Below are 11782 nucleotides of genomic sequence, written 5' to 3'. Positions count from 1 at the left end.
CGTAAAAGAGGATCCCATGACCTCGGGACACTGCAACGGCCGTAAGTATGAACCAGTTGCCAAGCATCTGAATTTTGATCGTGTGATCATGGGAATGCTGCAAAGGGCGTAACTGTAAAAAAGGTCACGAGTCACTTTTTTCAGTGCAGTTGTAACTTTGAATGAACTGTTGTAAGTCGAGGACTACGCGTACACGATTCTTGCTTGCTAGAGTAGGCCAATATTAGTGCCCATGCATCTTTAGGCCCATAGCTTCAAGTCTACTCAACACAGCCCTGAGATTTCTTGATAGGAAGTCTCTCCAACCATTCGGGTCCCACTGACACCCACCCATCCCCAACCCGGGGAATTCTCTCCCGAGACGGGCAATGCCTCGACTTGCAAGCGCTTCTCTTCGACGCGGCTTCTTCTTCTCCTCCGCCGCCGCTTCGTCCCTCTAAAGGCCCGTCCTCCGGCCGCTTCCCTCTGGCTCTGCGTAGCCATAGCCGGCCGCCGAGCCTGCCCTGTGCCAGCCGTCCAATCGCGGCGAGGAGTGGGCGGCCGAGCCGAGCGATGTGGGCCGGGCCTAGGCGCTCCCCGTGCCGTCGTCGCCGCTGCCGCCGCCGCCATGATGCTTGTTTGCTTTCAATGAGTGTGAGAAGGAGGCGGAGGAGGAAAAGGAGGAGGAGGCGAAGAAGGAGGCGGGGGGAGCCAGTTCTCCTGTCCGGCCCGCGGCAGGAAACAAAGAGCCAGGCCGGCAGCTCAGAGACGGGGATGCTGCAGTTACAGGTACGGGGGAAGGGGGGGCAAGGGAGGGGGAGGCGCGGGCGGGGCTGTTCCGCTCCCTTCCTCCGTCCCCCCCCTCTCTGGAGGATCGATCGGGCGGCGGGGGGGGGAACGACGGAGGCCGGCCTGGGGGCAGACGGGAGGGCAACCGAGGAAAGGAGGGAAACGGTCGGGGCTCCTCGGGGTTAATGAAGTGAGTCTGCTGGGAGCAGGCGGCGGCGGCGGCGGGGGGGGGGATAAGAGGCGGAGGAAGCGGGCGCTGATATCCCGGAGCTGGGGAGGAAGCGAGGAAACCCGACCGTTGGGTCGGGTTGTCCGGGGGGGGGGGAGGCGGAGAAATGATAGGTGTTGTGGAGGTCAGGGGAGCAGATGGTGAGCGGAGGTTGGGGGCTGTATTCGAGGGCCGGGCGTAGTAGTCAGTGCGGGTTTGTGGAAGAAGAAGAGGAAGCGAGAATTACTACTCTGAAGAGTAAGAGAGGTGTTGTTCTCAGGGGAAGAGTGGGAGGGGAGGGGAATGAGGACGAACGCCAGACCCAGCCAGCCGGGAGAGGTGGGGGGGGGGGGGGAGACTTGAATTGGGTGGAGCGGTTGGTGAGGAATTCTGAAGGGGATGCGGGGTGGGGGGGGGGAGAAGGGAAAACTCCGAGGTGGGGGCTGCTGCCAGCACTACCGGAAGGAAACGGGGGTTGGCGACCATTCGTTCGAAAGGGATCTATTGCCGTCGGGGGAGGGTTGTGTACAAGGTCTCTTAGATCTTTACGAAGGGGTGTGTGTGTGTAGTATGTGTGTGTGTTTGTGTGTGTGAGAGAGGGAGAAATATGGTGGTGTGTATGACGATCCGGGGAGCTTTAAAGCTGACGGAATTGGATCCAGAAAGCGGGGCTTTTTTTAAAGGGGAAGCGAGGAGCCTTCTTGAGGGGGTGGCAAGCACCATCCGAGTCCCTAAGAAGAAAAAGTTTTTTGAGTCTGCGAAAGAGGATGGATGTTTTGCACTAAAAGGGGCGGGTGAGCCTTCCTGGAAGCTATGGGAAGGTTCTGGAGGAAGTGACGTGTGCTCAGTCCTTGTTGACAAGAGCTGGGGTGGCAGGGGCGAGGAGGGGAAGAAGGGGTGGGCGGGGGAGAAGCTTTTCCTTGACGTTTTGGAAGCTCATTAAGTAACTTGGTCTGCCCTCCCCCTCAAAAGACCCTTGGCTCCAGTGCACAGATATCCTTGAAGTATCAGTTTATACTAAAAAAAAAACCCAAAGCAATTGAGGGAATAATGGCATGAGATGAAACTGGTTTAAACAAATGGAAGGCTGCTGCAACTCTTTAGGGCTATTTAGGAATAAGTAAAGGAAAAGAGGGGACTCCAACCTCTAAAACAATGTCTCTTCCTCTCTGCCATCTGAAAGAAAAATAGATTATGGCTTTAAGGAAATTTGCAGACGAATAAGCCCGATTGCTGGATCCATAGTTGGTGAAATACTGAAGCTTGTTTTTGCGGTGGTGGTGCTGAAAGGCCTAGTTGGTAATACGGATGTGACAATAGAAGGTCTGTGTCTGAAATAGAAAGGAAAGAGCATTAGCTGAAATGATTGGCAGCTGTGCTAGCCAGTGTAATAAAACAAGGGCAGGAGTTGAGTATGTGTAGAAAGACAGCTGGCCTACAGAGACAGCAAACCCCACATATAGGTATAAGCTGGAGAATTGAAATGCAAATGTTTGAGGCTAGAGTTTAAAAATAAGACTGTTTCCTGTTCTTTGAGTAGAGAGAATTATTTAGTAAAGGCTAGTATGTTGGTGAGAAACCTGAACTTTTTTATGGTTGGGAATAAAGGGAAAGCCTACTTGGACAACAAAAATGGTAAATTGCATTTTTGGAAGCCATGTTTTATGTGATATTTCTATATGCAGTGTTATTTTCATATTGGCCGTTTTGAATATGTAAGCGTTTAACTTGTAAATGTTTGCTAATAAACTTGTGTTAACTTATCAGTACCTGTTGTCTGTTGCAACAGTGTAATTATTAATCTTACATGGTATGTGGCAAGAGCGTTGATAACATTTTCCAAAATATTATAAATGTTATCTGGATCATTTCAGGATTTTTTAATATCTTAATAAACTAGATAATGATATGATTATACTCTTAACCCTTGTGTTCACGTGATTATGTTAAACATATTTCAATGAAGAAGATGGGAACTGTTCTAAACAATTATAAATTTTGGCATTTCAAAATTATCAGGTTGATAACAGACTTAAAATTTAAGAGGATTAATGTTTTGTGTGAAAAGTTTGCAAATATTGACTGGTGATTGTATTGTATTTTGCATTTGTTTTTATCCTAGAACAGGTGTCATAATTGGGGATTTATCAACATTTTCACTAGGGTAATTTTACAGAATTACCTATCCACCTTGTCTTCTCCCTACTGATTTGAATGGACTCTGTAGTGTGTTGCTAGGTATGAAGCCTTCTCTAGAGATTTATTCATATACTTGAAATCATTCACATGTGGTTTAAAGCTTTATTCCTTTTTCACCTGAATCTCTTGGATCAGTTCATTTTTATAAAGATGACTGATATGTATTTCTTGATATTTTCAATATATTTACTGAAAGAGCCATTTTTCTTCATGAAGCATAGAAACCAGGCCTTCTTCCTTTGGTCTGTCATCCATTGTGAACCATTTTGTTTCTTCCTTAACCTATGATTTTAAGTACTGACTTATGCATCATAAATGACAAAGGAAGATGGAAGGAAGGGTGCATCTTCCCTTTATCACAGACTGATTTAGAAAGTTAAGTTTGTTCATGCAAGACCAGCAATTACTATATTTATAATATGTTCAAAAATTCACTATCTGTGTGTTTAACATAACGATACCTCATGCTGGTAGCAGAGGAAAGACATAATCCTTTATAAACTTTGCTACCAATTCCTTGGATCTTACATTAGACAAATAAAAAGGACTTTTGCATTATCTATGTTCAAAATGGAAACAGCAGATTGGTAGATGAAGATGGATGAAATCCTTCATACTATTGTCTGAACTCGTCTATTTTCCATGATGAATGTGATTTCTGTCTTCAAATAGAAACTGAATGAACCGTCGGGGGCAAAGCATTCCAGCCCTCTTTTAGTAATCTCGCTCACCTAGATGAAACATTTATTGTAGCCAGGAGAGTGAGTCATATGTTGCATTAATCCATAGTTTACACATTTATAGTGATGTGATTCACATATAACACAGATCTAATGGCTAGCCCCACAATTTCTTAGTGAAATAATATATATTAGCTTATATTATGATATAAGCTTAAAATACTCTAGACAATCTGGTTACTTCAGACTGAAATATGATACTAAACAAATATTACAAAACATACAGTAATTTAGTGGAGCAATGAGGTAATTTTAAACTAGATTCATTTACAATGAGTTTAAAAATAAAATTAATTTTGATTGGCTAAACAACTAGCATCCTCCAGTGTAAATTAGGTTAAACTGTGGAAATATATGGAAGGCAGTGCAGGTAGTCCTCAACTTATGACTACAATTGAGTCCAAGATTTCTGCTGCTAAGCAAACTTAGTAATTGAATTTTGCCCATTTTATGACCTTGCCACAGTTATTAAGTGAATCTGCAGTTCTTACATTAGTAACATGGTTGTTAAATGAATCTGGCTTCCCTATTGGCTTTGCTTCTCAAAAAATCACAAATGGTGATCAAATGATCCCGGGGCACTGTGGCCATCATAAATATGAGTCTGTTGACATGTGCCTGAATCTTAATCATGTGACTATAGGGATACTGCAAATGGTGTGAAAACTGTTCATAAGTTACTGTTTTCAGTGCTGTTATAACTTTGAACAATCATTAAATGAACTGTTGTAAGTTGAGGACTACCTTTATATTAAAACTTGTATATTTCTATTCCTAAAGCGCTTATGATTCAAAATGACTATTCAGAGAAAAAGCATTAATAATTCCCCAGAATGTCTAGCTTAAAAATAAATTTGACAATTTAGTCTTGGCGAGCTAAATATATTTCCTAAAAAAGCTGAAAATAGATTAATGCTTAGTTTTCTTTTTCAGAAAGCAAACATTTTGATAAGTTCAAACAACCACTCTTGAACAAGTATTTTTTGTGAGAACACTTCTTGTTGCATGCTTACTGGACAACTTGAGCTTTATGTTCAAAACTGGAATTCTAAGTCAGTTTTCCTCATACACTTGCATATGAATAGGATAGGATCATATCATATTCATATCGTAGAATATGATATAGAATATGAAATTAGTCATTTGAATCCCTATTTTTTCAGTGGATGCTTTCCCCTGTGTTAGATGGAAAGAGTGCAAATGAAAAAAAAATGATGTGTGTTCACTTACCTGTTTTGGGAACTAGATTGAAAATTGGGCCTAGGATGACACATGCAAAGTAGGAATTATTTTCCCATTTAAACAGATATAGCAAAATTTGTGTAAAATTTAGGGAATCGTTTATGCTAACACCAGTAGAAAAAAAACTGCATTTTTATTTAGATGTCTTGCTGAATCTGCAGTAATGTAAAACTACAAATAAGAAAAACAGATTTTTCTTTAGCAAAATGAATCATGGTCTGATATAATTAACATTTGAGAAACCAAATTTTCTCAATGAAAATTAATGAAAGTAAATGTAATGGATAGCGTAGAATTCTGTTTTAATATTGTAATCCTTGGTAGCAGGCTACAAACATTAGTAGTTTATTGAAATTGCATCTTTTTATGCAATATAAAATCTTTTTTATACTGTAGTGGACAGTTGTTAAGATTGTTGCATGACATGAAGCTTGCTGAACCTCAGAACTCTAATACAGTACCTATTATGTTTTGCTATATTGCCACAAATTGAAAAAAAAAGTGTAGCACTGATGTTTGCTGCAGGAGTTTGCTGGCAAATTAATTGAGAAGTCAATAACTCGTCCTTGCTTTTCTATATTGTGTTTAGACACCATTAATAAATTGTAGGATATTATATAATGTGTGTAACAAGGTTTCAGAATCAAAGTTATAATAAACCGTATTTGATAACATAGAATTTGAATGGGGGAAACATTCTGTTCTTTGTGTAAGAGAGAAATTGCATGATGCAATATGAAGTTTCTTAATTACTCTGAAAAGAATTTCAATTTTTACATGAGTCTTAAGCCAAATATTAATTTCACTCAGTTTTGTTTTTGTAATAGGTGCACAAACAAATGTCCATGTGGACAATCTCCTGTCCAACATCCGCTTACTATCAATACTATTTGTCTCTCTTAATTGCTTGAAGCACAGTCTACTTATAACATAATTAGGTCTGGAAAGAAGCTTAACTGGGGCTGTATTTTGCTAGAAAACTAAATTCATTTATGTTGTGCGCTGGAAATAGCTTTCTTGTTTATTACCACAACATCTGTTTACTCGAATATCAGTTCCTCATTTTTCTATTATTTATTTCTACTACTTAAGATTGGAAATTGCTTGCATATGTATTTATACCCTGTTTTCCTGAAAATAAGACCTCGGGATAATAAGCCCAATCGGGCTTTTGAGCGCATGGGCTCAAATAAGCCCTCTCCTGAAAACAAGCTCTCCCTGAAAATATTGCAACACAGCAACAGCCATGAGGTGACCACACTCACTGCCTCCTGCGCCTCAAAAATAATAAGACCTCCCCGAAAATAAGGCCAAGCACTTATTTCGGGGGTCAAAAGAAAACAAGACCTTGTCTTATTTTGGGGGGGGGAAGAAAATAAGACCCTGTCTTACTTTCGGGGAAACACTAGTTATTAGCAATAGCACTAGCACTTAGACTTATATGCCGCTTCATAGTGCTTTTACAGCCCTCTCTACACGGTTTACAGAGTCAGCATATTGCCCCCAACAGTTATGCTCTTTCCTACTAAGGTTTAGTCGCTTCAATATAATATTTTCTTCTGCTTTTTGAAAGAATTTTTTCAGTGTTACATGATCTCTACTATGGGGCCATTTTTATATAGGTTCATAGAATCTAGTGAAAGACAGCTTGTCTTGTTGGATGTCATGTCTTCTTAACACAGAAGTGATCTATTTCCTTTTTCTGTTTTTCATTATGTCCAAGATTGTCATTACTTTACACTTTTCTGGATTTTGTCATTTCAGGTAATTATTGGAAATATGTCAAAGACTCAATGTAAACCATAATAGTAAAAATCCTTTAGTGTTTTACCATCTTAAACTATAATACACCAGGTCTTGCAGATATAACTCATATTGCTATCCACCATTATATCAAAAGGTATTGTTATCTATAAAACAATTCAAGATTCCTATATCTTTTTAAAAAAATAATATTGTAATTTATCCAAGAATGCTTGCATTTTGGTGAAGTTTTCTTAAAGACCAAGTATTTTTCTATAAGATTAATTTATTTATGTCAGTCAATTATCAATCCAAATTTTAAAAAATGGTAGAGAGAAAGGGTGCAATAAAACCAAGTGTACAAATATGTTATTATTAAACAAATAAGTGATACGACAGTGCAACTAAAATTCTTGAATAAAAGTTGTATCTCAATCAAAAAGGAGAAATAAATACTCAATTTATAAAAGGATTTGACCAAAAAGCATAGATCATCCTATTAAAATTTAAAAGTTGTATATAAATCACAGCATCTACGAGAATTATTAGATACAAATATGAAGTAATTAACTAACATAAGCTTGAGACCAGTTGTTTATGCACATGCAGGGCTATAACACAAAATGTTGTTACAAGTCCACTTGTATAAATTTTCATATCTATATTTTTTTCAGTTCTTTATTTAATCATCATTAACATTTTTATTGCATTATAAAGTAATGTAAAATACAAAATACAAAGTAAATAGGAAAGCAGTGAGAGAGGGAAAGGGGAAGGAAAAGTGAGGAAAGATAAGAAAAAAAAAGAAACATTGACTTCCGACTCTCTCTGTCACTCTCTACCTTTGTTTTCACATGGACGCCACTTCTGAACTTCGTGCTTGTTATGGAGAATAATGAAACTCTGACTTTGGGTTTTAACAGTTAGACTGATAGATCTTTATAGAAAAGGCTTGTTCATATTATTCTGAAAAAGCAAAAAGTTGTGATTTTATTATATTGCCTTATTTTACTGTAACGGAATTTTCATATCTAAGAGAAGAAAATGGTCTTAAAATTCCTCAGGCCAACCTGGAATATAGGATGACAGAGGAAAGATTAGACTTTTTTGAATATCACAGTGTAACAGCACATGCAGGATGGGTTCAATTGAACCCTCATCAAAGGGTAGATTCAGCTAGGCATATAATTTTATTAAATTTCCCATGTAGAGCTGGTGAGGGAAGGCATTTTCTTTAAAAGCTATTTTAAGTTTCTTATCATTTTCCATATCACAAAAATATAATACTACAAAGAAAATAAGCATATCATTTTACATATGCTGACTGCATTCTCAGTCTTTAAAAGTGTTAATATCTAAGAAATTCTTCCAATCAAAACAGGGTTGTTGTTTTTATTAGTGTGTTTCTTGCTTGGTTGCACAGATTGCTTGACTTGCATTGTGCCCATTTAGTTCTTTCAGTGAAGCTTATCCATGCATGATGTAGTGAGTAAACCAGCTTAATGCAATGCCTGACATTGATTGGGATGAGAGGGAGTGACTATGCCAAGGTCATCCAACTGGCTTCCATGCCTAAGGGAGGACTAGAACCTGTGTCTTTATACTCTTCATCCAGCACATTAATCATTAAGCCATGCTAGGTCTCATGTTTCCAATCAGAATATTAGGAGGAACTGGTCTGCAAAACCAAATAGAAGTTCTTAACAGTTACCCTTACCCACCTAACCCAAAGCATAGGTAGTATGTCTATATAGGAGATTCCTAAAGAGAAAAACACTTTTCTATTCCATTTGACACATAAAGTTTGTGCTTTTATTTCTATGGGTAGGATAACTTTTGAGTACAGTTTTCCAGAGATGAAGAAGTTACATGGAACTCTGATAAATTCTATGGAGTCACATCATCTTAAAAACTAGTTTTCTTTTAATCAGACCTACAAAACAGGTTGCCAAATAATCTAAAATAATTATAAATTATAGAACTAGGAGATGGTATAGAACATGAGTATGTGATGGCTAAAAGAGCTCTACTCTGCTTGTAAATTGTTTAAACAATGCAATGCACAAATACCTAACGCCAGATTAGGTCAAGCCAGAAATTAGTCTGGAATCTTTACGTAGGTCAAGAGGCCAAGGTCTTTCTCACACATCCTTGAATGCCATTGATCTAGTCTAGCCCAGGTTCAATCATCAGTCTAGGAAGATTCCTGTAAAATAGGCATGAACAATAAAGTACTCTTTATTGAACTCTTCACATGTGGATCTGGTTTTTCACACCTGACATTTGCTGATTTTAAATTGGCGTTTGATTTAATTTCAAGGCCTCTCCTATGGGCAAAACTCAAATGTTTTAGTACTGTCTTGAGATTACTATTTCTCAAAGACAGATTCAGGATCTACCATCTAAGCTAATTTCAGCACAGAGAAATGTTGGGCATGGATGTATCATTGTCCCTACCCTATTTAATGTATCATGTAATCAGTGCTAAAGAACTCAAGACCCAAGCTTTTATCCCCTCAGAATTGCACATGTGAATGTCCCTTTATTACTTCATGCAATCATTATTTCCCCACTGCAGCTGGCCTTAACCACATTCTTAACACCTTAGTGTGCTACTGCAGGGAATATCAACTTCTGATTGGTTACCATTAAAAGACCAAAATAACAGTCTTTGATAAAACATTTAGGAGTCTCCACTGGATAACAGATGACCAAGGAACTGAGCAGGAGAATGTTTTTTGAATACTTAGGTTTGATCTTCAAGACATGAGGTCATGTCGTGAATATTTTAGCCATTCTAAAGTTCTTTCACACTAAAGACGAAGGTATCCCTGTGGCTGTAAAACTATTAACAGCTAAATCTCTGGCTCAGCTGCTTTATGGTTCCCAGCTAAGTCCTTGCCCAAATTATGGGTAAATGGAAATGATGCAAACTAAGTTGATCAGAATTCTGTTCCATGTCTCAAAATGCATATCCAAAAGTAGGTTAAGAGCTTGGTTAGTAATTATTAATTACTGGGTCAAGTGCCACTATATTCCAGCGGCTTCCATTGATTCCATACATCCTATGTGATAAACTACATGGTTTAAAAAACCCTCCCTTCCTGTGGCTTTTCTTTTGACTTCTCACAGCTTTTTTGAATTTATTCAGACTAAGAAAGTAATTAGAGAATGGCTCCTGGACATTGATTATCAGAATAAGAAAGGTCTTATTCCTAAATCTATATAAATTCAGTTTAATTATTCCAGAGGGGAACCAGCCAATTATATAAATTCATTAATCTCCCCATCACAATTAAAGTTCTTTTTAAGAGCCAGATTCAAATGCCTTTGAGGTTGTGGACAATTGACAGATGACAATTATGCAACTGGGAAAGATAAGAGACAGAAAATGTATATATTGTTATTTGAAATACTTGAGCTATTAAGACACTATACAGATATAATTACATTCTACACATGTTGTTTGGATATTAGAAATTATATATGCCACATAATGACTGATCCAAAGGGACAGTTCTTGTTTCTCCCTGTGTTCTTTGTATTGTTGGCATATATGTATTCTTGATTTCAACTCTCAACCTCTAACTAGGCTACTGTATGATCTGATTGATGTGCCAGAGTTGGATTGGTTGGCCTGTTGATCTAATGTGTAATAGATCAATTCAACTTATCACTTGTTTGGTATTTCCACCTTTCTTGTTGATTGTTCTCCCAAGTGATCTGATGAAATTTAAAGTTAAAAATGACAGAAGGAACTTTATGATTCCTAGAGGAACCATTGTTTTTCCTTATATCACTACCTCTCCTAGGCAGGCTGCCTGATACATCATGCTGAGTTCATGCATCATGCTAAGTTATGTGGTTTTTGGCTTCTGTTATTGTGTGAAGCTTTTGACTAGATTTGCATATGCAAAACATACTTTGCCTAACTATGATTTAGTGTATAAGCTACAATTGTGAAGGTTATTGTTAAGCCATAAATTACATTTTACTAACAATGAGGTCCACACATATGCTAAACCAGGAAAACCTATAGTTGAACATGTTGTGCAAATCAGATTGCTGTTTTAGGTATTCTGTTATCACCTCCATTTTCTTATCTTTCTTGCCTTGCATACAGCTTATGGACCTATTACTTCTTCCACAGATTATTAAGTGAATTAATTATAAAGTTCATAATGATTAACTGGATTTTAACTCTGATTTAAGAGCAAAAAAGAAAATGAAGTACAATTTTAAATTGTATTACATTAATAGGCTTTATTGTAAAAGTTCACTCTGGTGATTGAGCTCCATGTTAGAGATGGTGACCTTGACTTTCAATTTTTTTTATTTTCTAAAGAAGGCTTAATTTACTTCACCAATAAATATGAATTATTTGAAAATCTTTGGTATACAGCAGTAAAAATGGTAGGATTTCAAATATTCTGCCTTAAGTAGTTAAAACAGTGCAAATAAGTTCTTAAGATTTCCAATTTTTAGCATATTTGCCCAAATTCCTTTTATTCCAAATAAGAACATTATTCTAACTGGATTTTCTCTTGTTCTTAATGTGGTTTTTGCAACTCTCCAAGTGATCAGCCATATGTTGTTTCCAGTGTGGCTTAGGCTGGGAGTACTGCAAGTCTAACATCAGGGAGTGTTAAATACAAAGAAATGTAAACTTTCTTTAATATTCTGGCGCACTTTTACCAGTAAATATTGTGTAAATTTGGCAGCTTTACAGCAATTGGGAGATAGAACTTCAATGGGAAAATCTTTGTTTAAAAAAATCATAGGATACTGTAAATATACCTGAAGTACCAAGAAGCTAGGCCTGAACTTTAGAGACTTGATGCTCCTCTTTCTTTTTATTCAAAATAAATAATTATTTTACAAA

At 37.8% G+C, this 11782-nt stretch overlaps 1 protein-coding gene across 4 annotated transcripts in view; it reads left to right on the top strand.

Moving 5' to 3' along the window:
* The first annotated feature begins 623 nt into the window (after positions 1-623).
* CNOT6 (CCR4-NOT transcription complex subunit 6) overlaps positions 624-11782 on the top strand; it is a 51007-nt gene continuing 39848 nt past the window's right edge. Inside the window, exon 1 of one of the 4 annotated variants that reach the window (XM_087709485.1) lies at positions 624-768. The gene's annotated coding sequence lies outside the window, so the exon portion shown is untranslated. Of the gene's footprint in view, positions 769-879; positions 959-1209; positions 1235-3098; positions 3215-11782 lie in introns of those variants that run through there. The other 3 variants (XM_087709487.1, XM_087709484.1, XM_087709486.1) reach the window with 3 other exon arrangements.

The sequence above is a fragment of the Thamnophis sirtalis genome, unplaced genomic scaffold (genome assembly GCF_051295495.1).
Source record: "Thamnophis sirtalis isolate CommonGarterSnake01/CBP01778 unplaced genomic scaffold, rThaSir2_p1.2 scaffold_3, whole genome shotgun sequence".
NCBI classification, from domain to species: domain Eukaryota; kingdom Metazoa; phylum Chordata; class Lepidosauria; order Squamata; family Natricidae; genus Thamnophis; species Thamnophis sirtalis.
The sequence above is the reverse complement of the archived record's forward strand: the minus strand, read 5'-3'. Positions and strand labels throughout refer to the sequence as shown.